The sequence below is a fragment of the Trichomycterus rosablanca genome, chromosome 10 (genome assembly GCF_030014385.1).
Source record: "Trichomycterus rosablanca isolate fTriRos1 chromosome 10, fTriRos1.hap1, whole genome shotgun sequence".
Lineage (NCBI taxonomy): Eukaryota > Metazoa > Chordata > Actinopteri > Siluriformes > Trichomycteridae > Trichomycterus > Trichomycterus rosablanca.
In genome coordinates this window covers 29,424,455-29,440,039 of record NC_085997.1, presented here as the reverse complement: position 1 = coordinate 29,440,039, position 15,585 = coordinate 29,424,455, and the positions used below count along the sequence as shown (strand labels likewise).

Sequence of the window (15,585 nt, the reverse complement as noted above, 5' to 3'; positions counted from 1 at the left end):
TTATATAATTATCCATCCATCCATCCATCCATCCATCCATCCACCCACACATTCATTTATATAATTATCCATCCATCCATCCATCCATCCATCCACCCACACATTCATACATAAAAATCTAAACGAGAAAATTAAACTATAATTGCATTAAAGGTCTGAAATGGCTTCTTGTTTTTTGTAAGGCCAGTGGTCAATGGGTGGCATTGTAGCGCAACAGGCAGATTGAAGGTGATGAGATGTGTTGCTCACAGTCACTTTCTGTATAATACGACTTCAATACATACTGTATAATACCACTTATACTAATACTGTATAATACTTATACTAATACTGTATAATACTTATACTAATACTGTATAATATATACTGAAGTTTGTTGTTTGTGCCACAGTGACATTTATGCTGTTGTTTTTAATAATTTAGCCCCAACAAATTAAAATGATCTAAACAATCTTACTGTCCTTATTGTTACACTTGATAGAACTTTTGTTTGTGTGATTAAAATGCCCGTGGGGTAAAATATCAATTGACTCTAATGAGAGAGGTTGCAGCAGCATGTGGAAAAGATATTCACTCCCGCTAGCAATTCATTTCACTTCGCAGCAAGTGTATTTAGGTGATTTTTAAAATCTGAACCTTGGAAGTGTAAGTAATTAAAATGAATAAATAAATACAGTATATGCAGTGTATATACTGAGTAAAAATCACAGCATGGCAGGCATTTACACATCATTGAAATAGATTAAAATAGCGACCTTGCTTCTTAATGTTTAAACTGTCAATAATTAACCGGTTAACCAATAACCAACGAAAGTCATTGTTTGGTAAAAAATTTCATTTAAGTTAATTAGCACAAGCCAATGCTTGACTTTACTCTAGAGCTGGGGTGTCAAACTCATTTTCACCGAGGGCCACATCTGCATTATGGTGGCCCTCAAAGGGCCGATTGTAACATGTCCTGCTGTGATTGCAGTCTGTCTTTTAAGTCTTGGACAATTTGTTGTTTTTCTTGGAGGCTAAATTCTGTTTTGTGTCAAAATGCCAAATTTATACTGTATATTTATAATGTTTATCTACATTTATATTGTACTCCTTTACCACAGACACGACCTCATAACACAAGAGACGTACCGGTTTTTCTTCTTAAAGCACAAACTTGTATTCACTTTCCCATCTTTCATTAAATTAGTGTACCTTCCTTCTGCTTCAGTTTTCTCTTCTTGTACATTTTGGGATTATTTGTAAATATTTCTCAACATCACTTGTTCGAAATCCACCTCTAGCATGCATTGTGGAAGATGCAGTTTATGTATGATTTTACAGTGTATTTTAAGACAATCATAAGTCTTTTAAGCTCTCGCGGGCCACGTAAAATGACATGGCGTGCTGGATTTGGCCTGCGGGCCTTGAGTTTGACACATGTGCTCTAGAGTAAATCTAAAGATCTCTTTAGAGTAAGACCCACCCTTAGTGTGTATGCGCCAGCTCTGTGTACAGCTACATTTGGAGTTTCTAAACTGCAGCCTGTTTATGCTTTTATATCATTTAAATAATAAATGAAATGAAAACAATTCTGCATTAAAATCAATAATCACAAACATGAAAGCTCTTTTGCTTTATAATGTAGTCTGACTGCATAGTAATGCAGATATGTGTAGCGTTGCATAACATTCCATTATAAAAGTAAAACTGTGTATTGAAATATCTGCGTTGTTGTTAGGAATTGCTTTCATATACAAAAGGGCGGCACGGTGGCTAAGTGGGTAGTAATGAGTAACTACCGTTTCCTGTCATGAATGTATTAAGTGTAAAACATGATGTAAAAAATCCTAATAAACAAACTAATATACAAATGTAGCTTATTATGAGTAGCATGTTTGGTTTGTGAACTGCTTGCAACTGACGGTAAAATCTACATTTTGTAAAGTTCATATGACTAAAAACGCTGATTATTATTGATCCCTTGTGTCTTTTTTTGTTGTTGTTGTTGTTTGTGTGTCTAATCAGGCTCCTGTTGCCCCCCCCCCCAAAAAAAAAAAAAAATAAATAAATAAAAAAAAATAATAGAATGAATTCAATAAATTATATACATTAAATTAAATGGTCACTATGGCTGAACAATCAAAACAAGCTAATTCTGGCTTTTTAGTCATAGCCAGTTAGACCTTGTTGCCAAACTTGGTTAAATCCACCTAGTTCCAGTAAGCAATGTATTCTGACTGGATGCTTGACAAATTTCCCTCTCAGAATGTTATTATTTTTTTTTTTTTTATAATTCTGAATGCTTGGTTGGTGCGACCGTCTAATGCACTAAACAGCAACTGCTGACATTTCAAGCTCTTGTTCAAATCCCAGGTTGTGCTATTGACCAGGCTGTGGTTACCCAGTCAGACACAGGGAAGGTGAATGTTTTTCATTGTGGCTATGCAATTGAATTTACCTTATTTGTGGTCAGTGCACTTGCTCTGGTGGTGGGGTGTTCATCGAGCTTAGTGCATAGTGCTCCAGGTACTGTATGGTTCTCTGTACCACCCCTAATGGTTGAAAATTGCAATAGTGGACCTGGCAATGGTTAGATTTGAAGGAAAATGGGAAACAAAATGCAGTTTTGTCACTGATGCTTTGCTTTGTAGGGCAAATAAAAAAAGCTTATTAATGTACCATTCTCAATCATGTGACATGCGCCTCAAGTCACTGGTTTAAATTTTGAGAGGCCTTATGTCCCAAATTTATTTTTGTAATATTTACCCCCTACGGTACACTAGGCCACTTCTCACCTAACCATTCACTTGAGTTTGGTCTCCATGGAAAATTTTGAGCGGTACAAAAAGGAGGGGTTTTTTTTGTGTACCTTTTAGCAAAAGTAAATGTTAGTAGCCTTTTCAGGAGTGCACAGCTCATGCTTTAAGAGAGTTCTCCAAGCTAATTTCATTCGTACGATGCATCTTTAAGTGATTATCTCGTGAATGGTGCACATCCAAATGCTCAGCCTTCCATTTCTTAAAAAGTTTCTTACCCACTTGTGGGAGCATTCTGACTGAAATGTGGGCACCAGTCGAAGCTTCTGGTGAGGGTAAAACTAAGTGTTTCACTTTTTAAAATCAGGAGGCTCGCAGGCACTTGTGGATGCTTCTGAGTGGAGGTGCTCTGTTTGGTTTGAAATGGACTTGGAGCGGCCTTAGCGAAGGAAAGAATGCTTTTTTGGATTGGCAAGCGGCTGGACCTGATTGTGATGTCTGGGTGCAGATGCTTTGTTTTTCTTCGCAGGGAAATATGATCAGTCCTGCGGCCTCTGAAAAGCTGCCCAATCAAACACAATCGTCTTACTCTTCGTCTGTTTCTCGGTCGGCCTCACGCTCACTACTTCACCGCAGAAACCTACGTCCGTGCAAAATAAGCTTGTATTATCGAATGCTTCTCGACGACTGATACTGCCTGTGAGCAAACGCAGTCCTCATGTGGTTCTCTCGGCCTGAGCTATTACACAGATCCTTAAGGTCTGATATTCCTTTGTATATATCATTTGTAGCCCACCGTTTGTCGTGCAGATCCCTTGCTGCTGAAAGCACAGGTCTACCTGGCAAACAATCAGTCCAAACTGGATCCTAATAACTGAGCTATGGGAAGAAAATTAATTGCTTTAGATTTATCCTCCCACGCAGATACATGCAGTCTGTTCACCTGAAGGAATGCAGTAATGAATTGGCTTTATAGAAACGTACTTCAAATTAAATTTCATTTTATATTGTTATGCATTGCTACACAGCAATTCCCAATTATTAAATTAACACCTAGTGTTTGTGTATAAGGACTTTAATGGTCCATGTAGCATTTCATTTATTGGTGTGGGGGATTTTGTGCTGTTGGTATCTATAGTTATTACACTTTATACAGTCGTTAAGAAAAAAAAAAAAATACTTGACTTTTATTTTTGCATATTTGCATCTTATTTCTTTAAATAATAAGTCTAAATTTAAGACCACATATTTAAGTGTGGCAAGTGATGGACTATACAATTGTATACTTTACAATGTAACTACAATTTTCTGTTAAATGTTCAGTCAGATATGGGCTGCTCAGGTGGTGCAGCGGTAAAAACACACGCTAGCACACCAGAGCTGGGATCTCGAATACATCGTTTCGAATCTCAGCTCTGCCATCCGGCTGGGCTGAGCGGCCACATGAACAACAATTGGCCTGTTGGTCATATGGGGGTGGGATATTAAACCGGATAGGGACTCCTCGTGACTGATGCGACTGTGACCTCTGCTGGCTGATTGGCGCCTGCACAGAGGCGGGGAAGAAGTGCGTTGATCAGGGTGTGTCTCTCTGTACACAAGGCTGATCCGCATTAGCACTCGCCTAGTGTGGGTAAAAAGATGCTATGGCTGCTGCCCTTGTGTCGGAGGGGGCGTGGGTTAGCTTCGTTCTCCTCAAATCAGAGCGGGTGTCGGCATTTGCATAGAGGAAGCATGACGCAATCGGGCGATTGGACGCGCTAAAAAGTCTGGAGAAAAAAAGGGGAGAAAATCTATCTATCTATCTATCTATCTATCTATCTATCTATCTATCTATCTATCTATCTATCTATCTATCTATCTATCTATCTATCTATCTATCTATCTATCTATCTATCTTATCTATCTATCTATATACACTTGCATAGACACTGTACAGTACTTTAAGTTGCTTTGAATGAAAGTGTCTGCTAATTGCAGACAATGTAAATGTAGAGAGGCCTGGCAGAGCTACAATGCATCAACAAGCATAGAATCTACACATGTAGCCATCTGATTTACAGTCTGTCTGTATTAATGCCGTCTGATTTATTCTGTTTGTCATTCGTTTGTGTCACTCATAACTCATCCCCTTATGGTATGTTATACTAAAGCTATATCTGATGTTCCTCCATGTGACTCCATGTGATTCTGGTTCCTCTTGATGCTTGGCTGTAAAAGTATTTGTTCAACAGTAGTACACAAGCAGGAACCTGACGGCGTGAGAGCCTGTATGTGTTAAGTGAACCTGGGACAATTTACTATTGGAAAATTATTGATGCTTCAAGAATGACTGTAACGGCAGTCCATAGCCGACACAGAGGAATCCTGTAGGTGTGGTTTTTCATCTAAAAGCCTGGTTAGTGCCTTTCAGATTGGATTTAGTGCAGAAAAGACTACTGTATGGTTTCTATGTCGTATGTGTAGAAAATTTTCTCGTCTTCGCTATCTGACAGCTATCTAAAGGAATAAATAGTTGGCTTTTCTAAACAGTAAGTAAAATGGAACACAAAGTGTACACTTACTTAACCAGCAGAAAATATCTTGCCCGCAGGGCTTGGAGTCCTACAAGGGAAAATTGTGGAATAATAAGACACTTAAAACAGTGGTTTATGCAAATTCTTGTTTTTAATATTAGTTTTCCAGTACATATATCTTCATCTGTCGATGTTTTTATGAGTGCAAGATAGTCACAAAAAGCCTGTTCTTGTAAGTTAAGGTATTGTCTGTGCATATTGCTTTCTATATACTGTATATCGAGACACTTTTTAAAATAAGAACACTCTGGTTTTCAGATCATGAGAATTATTGTTTCTGTTAATCAATGCAGCTGTAGGAACTAATTTAGGTACTAATCTTTTGCACAGTTGCACAGTCGCTTTACATACACCGATCAGCCATAACATTAAAACCACCTCCTTGTTTCTACACACACTGTCCATTTTATCAGCTCCACTTAACATATAGGAGCACTTTGTACTTCTACAAGTACTGACTAGTTTATCTGTTTCTCTACATAAATTTTTAACCTCCTTTCACCCGGTTCTTCAAAGGTCAGGACCACCACAGAGCAGGTATTATTTAGGTGTTGGATTATTCTCAGCACTGCAGTGACACTGACATGGTGGTGGTGTGTTAGTGTGTGTTAGTGTGTGTTGTGCTGGTATGAGTGGATCAGACACAGCAATGCTGCTGGAGTTTTAAATTACCATGTTCACTCACTGTCCACTCTTTTAGACACTCCTACCTACACTGTAAAAAATGATTCTCGAACCCAGTAAAGTTTGCTTATTAAAATAAGTAGATTTTACCTAAAATGCAACTTTTTGAACTTTACTTAATAAAAAGAATAAATGCAGTCATGTATTTTATGTTTTTATTATACTCGCAATTTTGTTAAAACATTACTTAAAGTTTTGATGATTGTCAACATCCACTAGAATTGAGCAGACTGAACTCAGTATTTTAAGTATTCTTGGGAAACCACGTGACACAGGACGTTGGTGCAAAGAAGAAAATTTGAATCATGCAGGTGCAGTAGTGATGGGAATTCCGGCTCTTTTTAGAGAGCCGGTTCTTTTGGCTCGGCTCACTAAAAAGAGCCGGCTCTTTCGGCTCCCAAGTGGCTCCTTCGATTTTTTTGTTCCTTAAATTAATTTATTACCAAATTACATGTAAAATGAATTACTAATGTAAAAACATTGTATCAAATGTTTATTATTTAAATGGTTTTATCTATATACTCAACATGGAATAGAGTGCTACAACAATAAATACAAAAACAAAGACCCATCTCAATTAGACAAAAAGGTCTGATTGTGTATATTACTTGTAAATTTGCATCTAGAGTGAAAGAACACAACATCAACAAAGCATCACTCAACAAAATATAAATGAAAATGTGCAAAAAAAAAAAAAAGCAGCATCCAGGTGACAGTATTTGTAAGTCTTTAGCGAAGATCCTGTTTCTCCCTGTTTTCAACTGCCCTGTTTTTTTTCTCTCTGAGGGGGCAGATGTTGCTACATTACACAGTCTATGTGCCATCACATGTATAAGATGTGGGTAGACTGAATACTTGGTCTCCCACCAGTTCAGTGGGTCTGAACTTCTCTGTAAAAGGGGCTCCTCATGTCCAAACTTTATTATGTCTCCTCACTCATTCTCCTCACCTTTCCAGCATGTAATGTCTGCCTATGTAAAGCGCAATGTAAAACTTCATCAAGTCCCCTGTCTGTGCACGCCACTACGCATCTTGACCAATCACGTGCGGCAAAAAAAAAAAAACCGGGAAAAAAAACCGGAAAAAAAAAGAATCGGCTCCCAATCAGGAGCCGGATCCCGTCGTTCACTTTAAAGAGCCGGCTCTTAGAGCCGGATCGTTCGCGACCGACCCATCACTAAGGTGCAGTACAAGTCAGAATTTAAAAGGTAAGAACACTTATTTTTTTTACCTTTTTATGTGTTTTGCAGTTTTGAGTCATTTTTTAGTTTTAGACAGTAGATGTGTTTTGGTTTCTTTAGCTGTAAAGTGTGGGTGGAGGAAAAGGTATTTTTATTGCAAATGTTGCTATGCTAGCTAGGAAGCCGATGTTGCTATGCTAGGTAGGAAGCATGAATATATTTTAGATTAAATGTAATGGATAACTTGGTTTTAGGAGTAGTCACAAACCAAACAAAAACTTAATTTATTTATTGTTTAATGGAGGACTCACAAAGGGTCTGTTGCCTTGTACTAAAACCTACTTGGAGTAATTTTAATAGTAATAGTAATTGTAATATTCTATTCTAACTTGGACAAATACACAGATAGACTCCTCAGTTTGTTTAGCTACAAAGCAGGAAATGCTGCATGCAAAATGCACAACATATTGATGTTACTGGATCAGGTAATTTGATTGTTTGCTGATATAGTATGAATTTTTTAAATGTTAAGGCTTGGTGTTTAACCATGAATTCATTATTTTTTTGTGTTTCTTGGCCATTCAGAATGCTGATATAGGCAATCATTGAGAGATAGTGATTCCTGACATGATGCTATACCTCTCTGAGGATGCTGAGCACTTTATTACAAATTACCAGGTTAGTGTGGTATGTGTTAAGTCTTTGGAGGTGCAGTCATTCCCATGTTATGAAAAGACCAGTGGGGAAAAGAATTTGCAAGCAATATCATATCATTGTTCTTTGTGTTTATTTCAGGACATTAAATTCAATCCTGATGACCTGAAACACCACCCAGTGCAGATGGCAGTCCTTTAGAAGTAGGGATATTTTTGGAGGGCATGCAATTGATTGCACGTTTACAAGTGTCCTGAATGCATGTGTCATCTTGCTTGACATGATGTATGTGGTCAGTCAGAACTATCCAAATCCATTAAGTACAAATGTATTTTGATGTTTTTTAAATGCTATTTCTTAAAATAAAATGTTGTTTAAAGTTTACTAAATGGCTTGTTGGTATAATTATTTCATTTATTTGATATACATATACAACCCATTTTACCTGTTACTATCTTTGACTGTGGCATTAGTATCAGTATTAGTGGTGGTAGTAGCTGGGATATTAACTCAAATTATCACTCACAGTTATCTTAAAAAATTAAGTAAGTTGAAAAAAGCAGCTTAATTTTACTACCTAGAGAAACATGTTTTTTTATGTAAAGACAGAGAAGTGAAAATTTTTTAGTACTAACGTTTTAAAGTATGTCGTGAAAATGACCTAAAATCTTAAGTAGAGTATACTCAAAAATAGGGATGCAAAAATGTTGCACTATATTTTTAAGTAAAATGAACACATCATTTTTTACAGTGTAGTTGGTCCACCTTGTAGATGTAAAGTCAGAGACGATTGATTATCCTTTGCTACTGTTTGAGTTGGTCATCTTCTAGACCTTCATCAGTGGTCACAGGACGCTCCCCACGGGGCGCTGTTGACTGGATGTTTTTGACTGGATGATTGGTGGACTCTTCTCAGTCCAGGTCCTTGGTGAACTATTACGATTAATTGCAAATAGCTGAGCCCATATGCAGTGTGTTTCCACTTGTACACATGCAGTATTATTGTTGATGAAACAATATTTAATTGTGTAATTCATGTACGAACAGTGGCATGGTGGCCTCACAGCAAAAAGGTCCTGGGTTCAATCCCCAGGGGGGCTGTCTGGGTCCTTTCTGTGTGGAGTTTGCATGTTCTTCCCATGTCAGCGTGGGTTTCCTCAGTGAGCTTGCTGAACAATTAAGATTAATTGCAAATCGCTGAGCCCATGTGAAGTGTGTCCACTTGTACACATGCAGTAATTTTGCTGATGGAACAATATTTAAGTGTGTAATTGTGTAACAGTGTCATGGTGGGTAGCACTGTCGCCTCACAGCAAGAAGGTCCTGGGTTCGATCCCCAGGTCGGGCGGTCTGGGTCCTTTCTGTGTGGAGTTTGCATGTTCTCCCCGTGTCTGCGTGGGTTTCCTCTGTAAGCTTGCTGAACAATTAAGATTAATTGCAAATAGCTGAGCCCATGTGAAGTGTTTCCACTTGTACACATGCAGTAATATTATTGATGGAACAATATTTAAATGTGTTTTACAGTTTAAAACTGAAACAATTTCAGGAAACAGCTCATAGACTTTGATTAATTATTGTAAGGCGTAGTGTGTTTAAACGTACTAAATGTATCGTGAACAGTTGGCGTGTGTAAAAACCTCATTTATAATGTTTCTTTCCTGCTTTTTCTTGATTGTTGTCATTTGCTCAATTATTCTTACTAATTCATCCCATCACGCCCACTAACCACACACACCATTTATTACACTGGTAATACAAATTAGTACTGTTTATTTGAAGCCTTAGTAAGTCACAGCTTCAGAGTTTGAAAATGTTAAATACAATTCCCTCCGAGATAAACACCAAGAGAATTTGTGTTTATGCATTTTATTTACCAGAAGTTACCAGAACTGAACAAAATTCCTGAACATTCTACTTGTTTTCTTCCTCAAGTGTGCTCGTGTGCCAGGGACATTATTTAGCCCCGGTACATTCTTTTAAGATGCGGAATAAAGCCTGTAAAGTGCTCTGGTCGTTATGAAATGATTTCATACCGAGTGCTAGATTCTCTCTTGTGTTGAAAGAGCTTTGGATGTTGGCACCTTCTGCTACTGTCTCTGCACTCCCATAATATCAGCAGCACACTCAGCTTGGCAGCTTTTTACTTCTTATGCATTGTTACTCCAGCTCTAATTGGTGCCTCTGGTTGCCAAACGCTATCATATTGTTGATTTATGAGAGGAATTTTTGAATCCTGAAGCAATCACAGTTTTTATTATTGTCGATTAATTATGATCGAGTGGCCAATTCCTCTTTCACCAGGCTTAACAAAAATCTTGAAAACCAGTCATGACCTGCAGAGTGGCCATTATATTCTCTTTAATATTTCAAAAATCCATCATTACTCTCTTTCATTTGTTATATAACATTGGATTAATGCACAGGGTTTCATTAAGGGGGCTGTCAAAGACCGTCATCTATGGTTCTGTAGGACAGTGGTCTGAATGGAGGATTGAGATCAATGACTCTGTACCTTAAATGACCTTTTTGTTTTATGAACCACACTTCTGGAAAATTTGGTTTGTTTGCTAAAATTTAGTAAAACAAGAACCTGTCATTTGTTTATTCTCTTAACTTTAACTAAAGTACAGAAGTGTTTTTACTGTCCAACTTAATTGTATTTTGTTGTTATAGTCCAATTCAGATATATACACTGATCAAACCACATCCTTGTTTCTACACTCACTGTCTACTTTATCAGCTCCACTTACCATATAGAAGCACTTTGTAGTTCTACAATTACTGACTGTAGTCCATCTGTTTTTCTGCATGCTTTGTTAGCCCTTTTTCATGCTGTTCTTCAATGGTCAGGACTCCCCCAGGGCCACTACAGAGCAGGTATTATTAGGTGCTGGATCATTCTCAGCACTGCCGTGACAATGACATGGTGGTGGTGTGTTAGTGTGTGTTGTGCTGGTATGAGTGGATCAGACACAGCAGCGCTGCTGGAGTTTTTAAATACCGTGTCCACTCACTGTCCACTCCTACCTAGCTGGTCCACCCTGTAGGTATAAAGTAAGAGACGATCGCTCATCTATTGCTGCTGTTTGAGTTGGTCATCTTCTAGACCTTCATCAGTGGTCACAGGACGCTGCCCATGGAGCGCTGTTGGCTGGATATATTTTTGGCTGGTGGACTATTCTCAGTCCAATAGTGACAGTGAGGTGCTTAAAAACTCCATCAGCGCTGCTGTGTCTGGTCCACTCATACCAGCACAACACACACTAACACACCACCACACCAGCTCTGGTGTTCTAGCGTGTGTTTTTACAGCTGCGCCACCTGAGCGGCAAAGTAAATGCTTTTAAATGTGATTGGTTCTTGTCATAATACTCATATATGACAAGTAAATGTGTGAGCTGGACTGTTATATATTTTACTAGCTTTTCTTTCTATAGTATGTGAAAATGCTTTCCTCCATGTGTGGGTGTACATAATTGTTTATTTATTTATGTCGTGAGTATTCGTTCTCTCTACAGTAAAGTCTCGGTCAAGTGTGATTTAAAAAAAAAAAAAAAAAGTGCTTTTACTCTACAGCTTTTAGGTTTATTTTTTAAATGATTAAATCTACCTATAACATTCACGATTATACTGTATGTTGCCTCAGAAGAAAGGGATATGAAATATTTTGGACATGTATGTACAGTGGAAGTATAAGAAAGTGCTATATTATTATTACCTTTTAAAAAAGCACACAATGGTTTTCATTTCATTTCATTGGTCATTTTTTTAGTTCTTTGTTTGATCGCTTACCAATTTCTTTTAACCCCTCCTATTTTTTCTTGCTTTTTCCTTGGGCTTTTCCGTGAGATGTCTAAGTTTATATAGGAACCAGGCCAGAATTTTCTTACCAGCTTTTTCTCATTAGAGAATTGGATGAGATGTGGGCTAAGGGGAATGGCATGAAAGAGGGAAAGAAAGAGCATGGGTTGGAAGGGGGGTGCGGCATATATGTTGGCTTGCTTAACCGAATTCCCATATGGCCTCTGAAGTTTCTTACCCCACCACCTATCTTCGCTTCCTTTTTGTGTTATGACAAATAGGTTTGACCCTCACCTTTGCCCCTGGCACACGCTTAGAATTAAGGTAACCACCTTCCTTGTTGTCAGATCATTTTGTCATGGTGCATGTGCCTCATAAGGGGTTGGTTTTTCATCAGAGCACAACGTACTGAAAAATTGGCAGTAAAATATTACAACCCCGAATGACAAAAAGTTGGGACAGCATGGAAAATGCAAATAATAAATAAATACGTAATGATTTTCTTACATGACTTTTATTTCATTGCAGACAGAATGAACCCGAGATATTTCATGTGTTGTCGGGCGTTCAGCTTAAGCTTGCGCCCTTGTTTTTTACGCACTGAAATTCCTCCCGATTCCTTGATCTTCTAGACCTTCATCAGTGGTCACAGGACGCTGCCCATAGGGCACTGTTGGCAGGATGTTTTTGGTTGGTGAACTATTCTCAGTCCAGCAGTGACAATGAGGTGTTTAAAAACTCCATCAGCACTGCTGTGTCTTATCTACTCATACCAGCACAACACACACTAACACACCACCACCATGTCAGTGTCACTGCAGTGCTGAGAATGATCCACCACCTAAATAATACCTGCTCAGTAGTGGTCCTGTTGGGGGTCTTAACCATTGAAGAACAGTGTGAAAGAGGGCTAAAAAAGTATGTAGAGGAACAGATGGACTACAGTCAGTAATTGTAGAACTACAAAGTTCCCCTATATGGTAAGTGGAGCTGATAAAATGAACAGTGAGTGTAGAAACAAGGAGGTGGTTTTAATGTTGTGGTTGATCAGTGTAAGGCATGCTGTAAGTTGCTTGGACAACAATTACATATAATTGAAAGTCGAAAATATTGGGTCAGATTTGCCATATGCTCTTGTTTGTGGGAGGGTTGTACAATATTGTACTGTATGCATAACAGATCAGCAACAAAAGACTGCTTGCCCAGTTCCTGAGTACTATCATGATCTGGTACTAAGGGTACTAGCTCTAAAATCAAGAATAATGGACTTCACTGGTGCTTTCTGTCAAAGCTATTTTGTTAGACTAATAAACATTAATGGTTAAATGAAAACCAGTGAATAAATGTTGTTTTACAATATGGGAAAAAAAATCATAGACATTTACAGTAGTGTTTCATTGTGTAATATTTATATATAATATATATTATATATTATATTATATATATTATATATGTGTGTATATATATATATATATATATATATATATATATATATATATATATATATTATTTTTATATATATATATATATATACAGTGTATCACAAAAGTGAGTACACCACTCACATTTCTGCAGATATTTAAGTATATCTTTTCATGGGACAACACTGACAAAATGACACTTTGACACAATGAAAAGTAGTCTGTGTGCAGCTTATATAACAGTGTAAATTTATTCTTCCCTCAAAATAACTCAATATACAGCCATTAATGTCTAAACCACCGGCAACAAAAGTGAGTACACCCCTAAGAGACTACACCCCTAAATGTCCAAATTGAGCACTGCTTGTCATTTTCCCTCCAAAATGTCATGTGATTTGTTAGTGTTACTAGGTCTCAGGTGTGCATAGGGAGCAGGTGTGTTCAATTTAGTAGTACAGCTCTCACACTCTCTCATACTGGTCACTGAAAGTTCCAACATGGCACCTCATGGCAAAGAACTCTCTGAGGATCTTAAAAGACGAATTGTTGTGCTACATGAAGATGGCCAAGGCTACAAGAAGATTGCCAACACCCTGAAACTGAGCTGCAGCACAGTGGCCAAGATCATCCAGCGTTTTAAAAGAGCAGGGTCCACTCAGAACAGACCTCGCGTTGGTCGTCCAAAGAAGCTGAGTGCACGTGCTCAGCGTCACATCCAACTGCTGTCTTTGAAAGATAGGCGCAGGAGTGCTGTCAGCATTGCTGCAGAGATTGAAAAGGTGGGGGGTCAGCCTGTCAGTGCTCAGACCATACGCCGCACACTACATCAAATTGGTCTGCATGGCTGTCACCCCAGAAGGAAGCCTCTTCTGAAGTCTCTACACAAAAAAGCCCGCAAACAGTTTGCTGAAGACATGTCAACAAAGGACATGGATTACTGGAACCATGTCCTATGGTCTGATGAGACCAAGATTAATTTATTTGGTTCAGATGGTCTCAAGCATGTGTGGCGGCAATCAGGTGAGGAGTACAAAGATAAGTGTGTCATGCCTACAGTCAAGCATGGTGGTGGGAATGCCATGGTCTGGGGCTGCATGAGTGCAGCAGGTGTTGGGGAGTTACATTTCATTGAGGGACACATGAACTCCAATATGTACTGTGAAATACTGAAGCAGAGCATGATCCCCTCCCTCCGGAAACTGGGTCGCAGGGCAGTGTTCCAGCATGATAATGACCCCAAACACACCTCTAAGACGACCACTGCTTTATTGAAGAGGCTGAGGGTAAAGGTGATGGACTGGCCAAGCATGTCTCCAGACCTAAACCCAATAGAACATCTTTGGGGCATCCTCAAGCGGAAGGTGGAGGAGCGCAAAGTCTCGAATATCCGCCAGCTCCGTGATGTCGTCATGGAGGAGTGGAAAAGCATTCCAGTGGCAACCTGTGAAGCTCTGGTAAACTCCATGCCCAGGAGAGTTAAGGCAGTTCTGGGAAATAATGGTGGCCACACAAAATATTGACACTTCAGGAACTTTCACTAAGGGGTGTACTCACTTTTGTTGCCGGTGGTTTAGACATTAATGGCTGTATATTGAGTTATTTTGAGGGAAGAATAAATTTACACTGTTATATAAGCTGCACACAGACTACTTTTCATTGTGTCAAAGTGTCATTTTGTCAGTGTTGTCCCATGAAAAGATATACTTAAATATCTGCAGAAATGTGAGGGGTGTACTCACTTTTGTGATACACTGTATATATATATATATATATATATATATATATATATATATATATATATATATATATATACTGTATATAAATTGGCATTTTCTTTTATTTTGATATTTACCTGATCCACTTACATTTGTCAGTCTGGGTTTTTACATATCCTCTGACTGGACGACCATGGTGCTGGGTGACTAAATGTGTGTGTGTGGGCATTTTAAGTGTGTGTCTGCTTGTGTATTGGTGTGTAAGGAGGGGGTTGTCTGTGCTTAGGAGGTGAGCATTCCTGATTGTTTTTCAACTAATAGCTAGGATGTCTGCCTTCTTTCTATACCCACTTTTGTCCCCTTTATTGGACATGCTTAACTGCCAGGGGGTCCCAGGTGGCCGTGATGGACTCCAGGGCAGAACACTTCTTATCTCTAAGCCGCCTCCCAAATACGGCTTTGCAACGGCCCCTTGTCCCTATTGCAGTGCCCATCGGAATTGCGAGCCTAAGTGGGCGTTAAAAATTAAAGGTTAAACTCCATGAGATTGTAAGAATTTTGCTGTCAAAGTGGTAAAGTTTCTGTATTCAAACATTTATAAATTTTTTTTGAACATTGCCAGGGAACCATAACATTGGTTTATGACTCCTTGGCTCTTACTTCTAACATAATTAAAATACACTATATTGAATAGCCTTCTATATATTAAATGGCAGAATGGCTTGGCTTAAATAATCACGTTCTGTAATAAATGTTGCATTATATACTGTAGTATATAATCTCCTTTGTCATGAATTATATGGCTCTGTGGGGTA

General features: G+C 38.4%; 1 protein-coding gene and 1 long non-coding RNA gene across 3 annotated transcripts in view; both read left to right on the top strand.

The window, feature by feature from the left end:
- cacna1g (calcium channel, voltage-dependent, T type, alpha 1G subunit) overlaps nt 1–15,585 on the top strand; it is a 349,320-nt gene that overhangs the window by 18,744 nt on the left and 314,991 nt on the right. The window lies entirely within an intron of this gene.
- Nucleotides 7,099–8,222, top strand: LOC134321921 (uncharacterized). 2 transcript variants are annotated; one of them, XR_010013940.1, is made up of 4 exons: nt 7,115–7,206; nt 7,585–7,664; nt 7,765–7,857; nt 7,975–8,222. It is a non-coding gene; the product is annotated as an uncharacterized LOC134321921 (long non-coding RNA). The 2 variants fall into 2 exon arrangements; XR_010013939.1 differs by lacking the exon at nt 7,585–7,664 and having other exon boundaries at nt 7,099–7,206.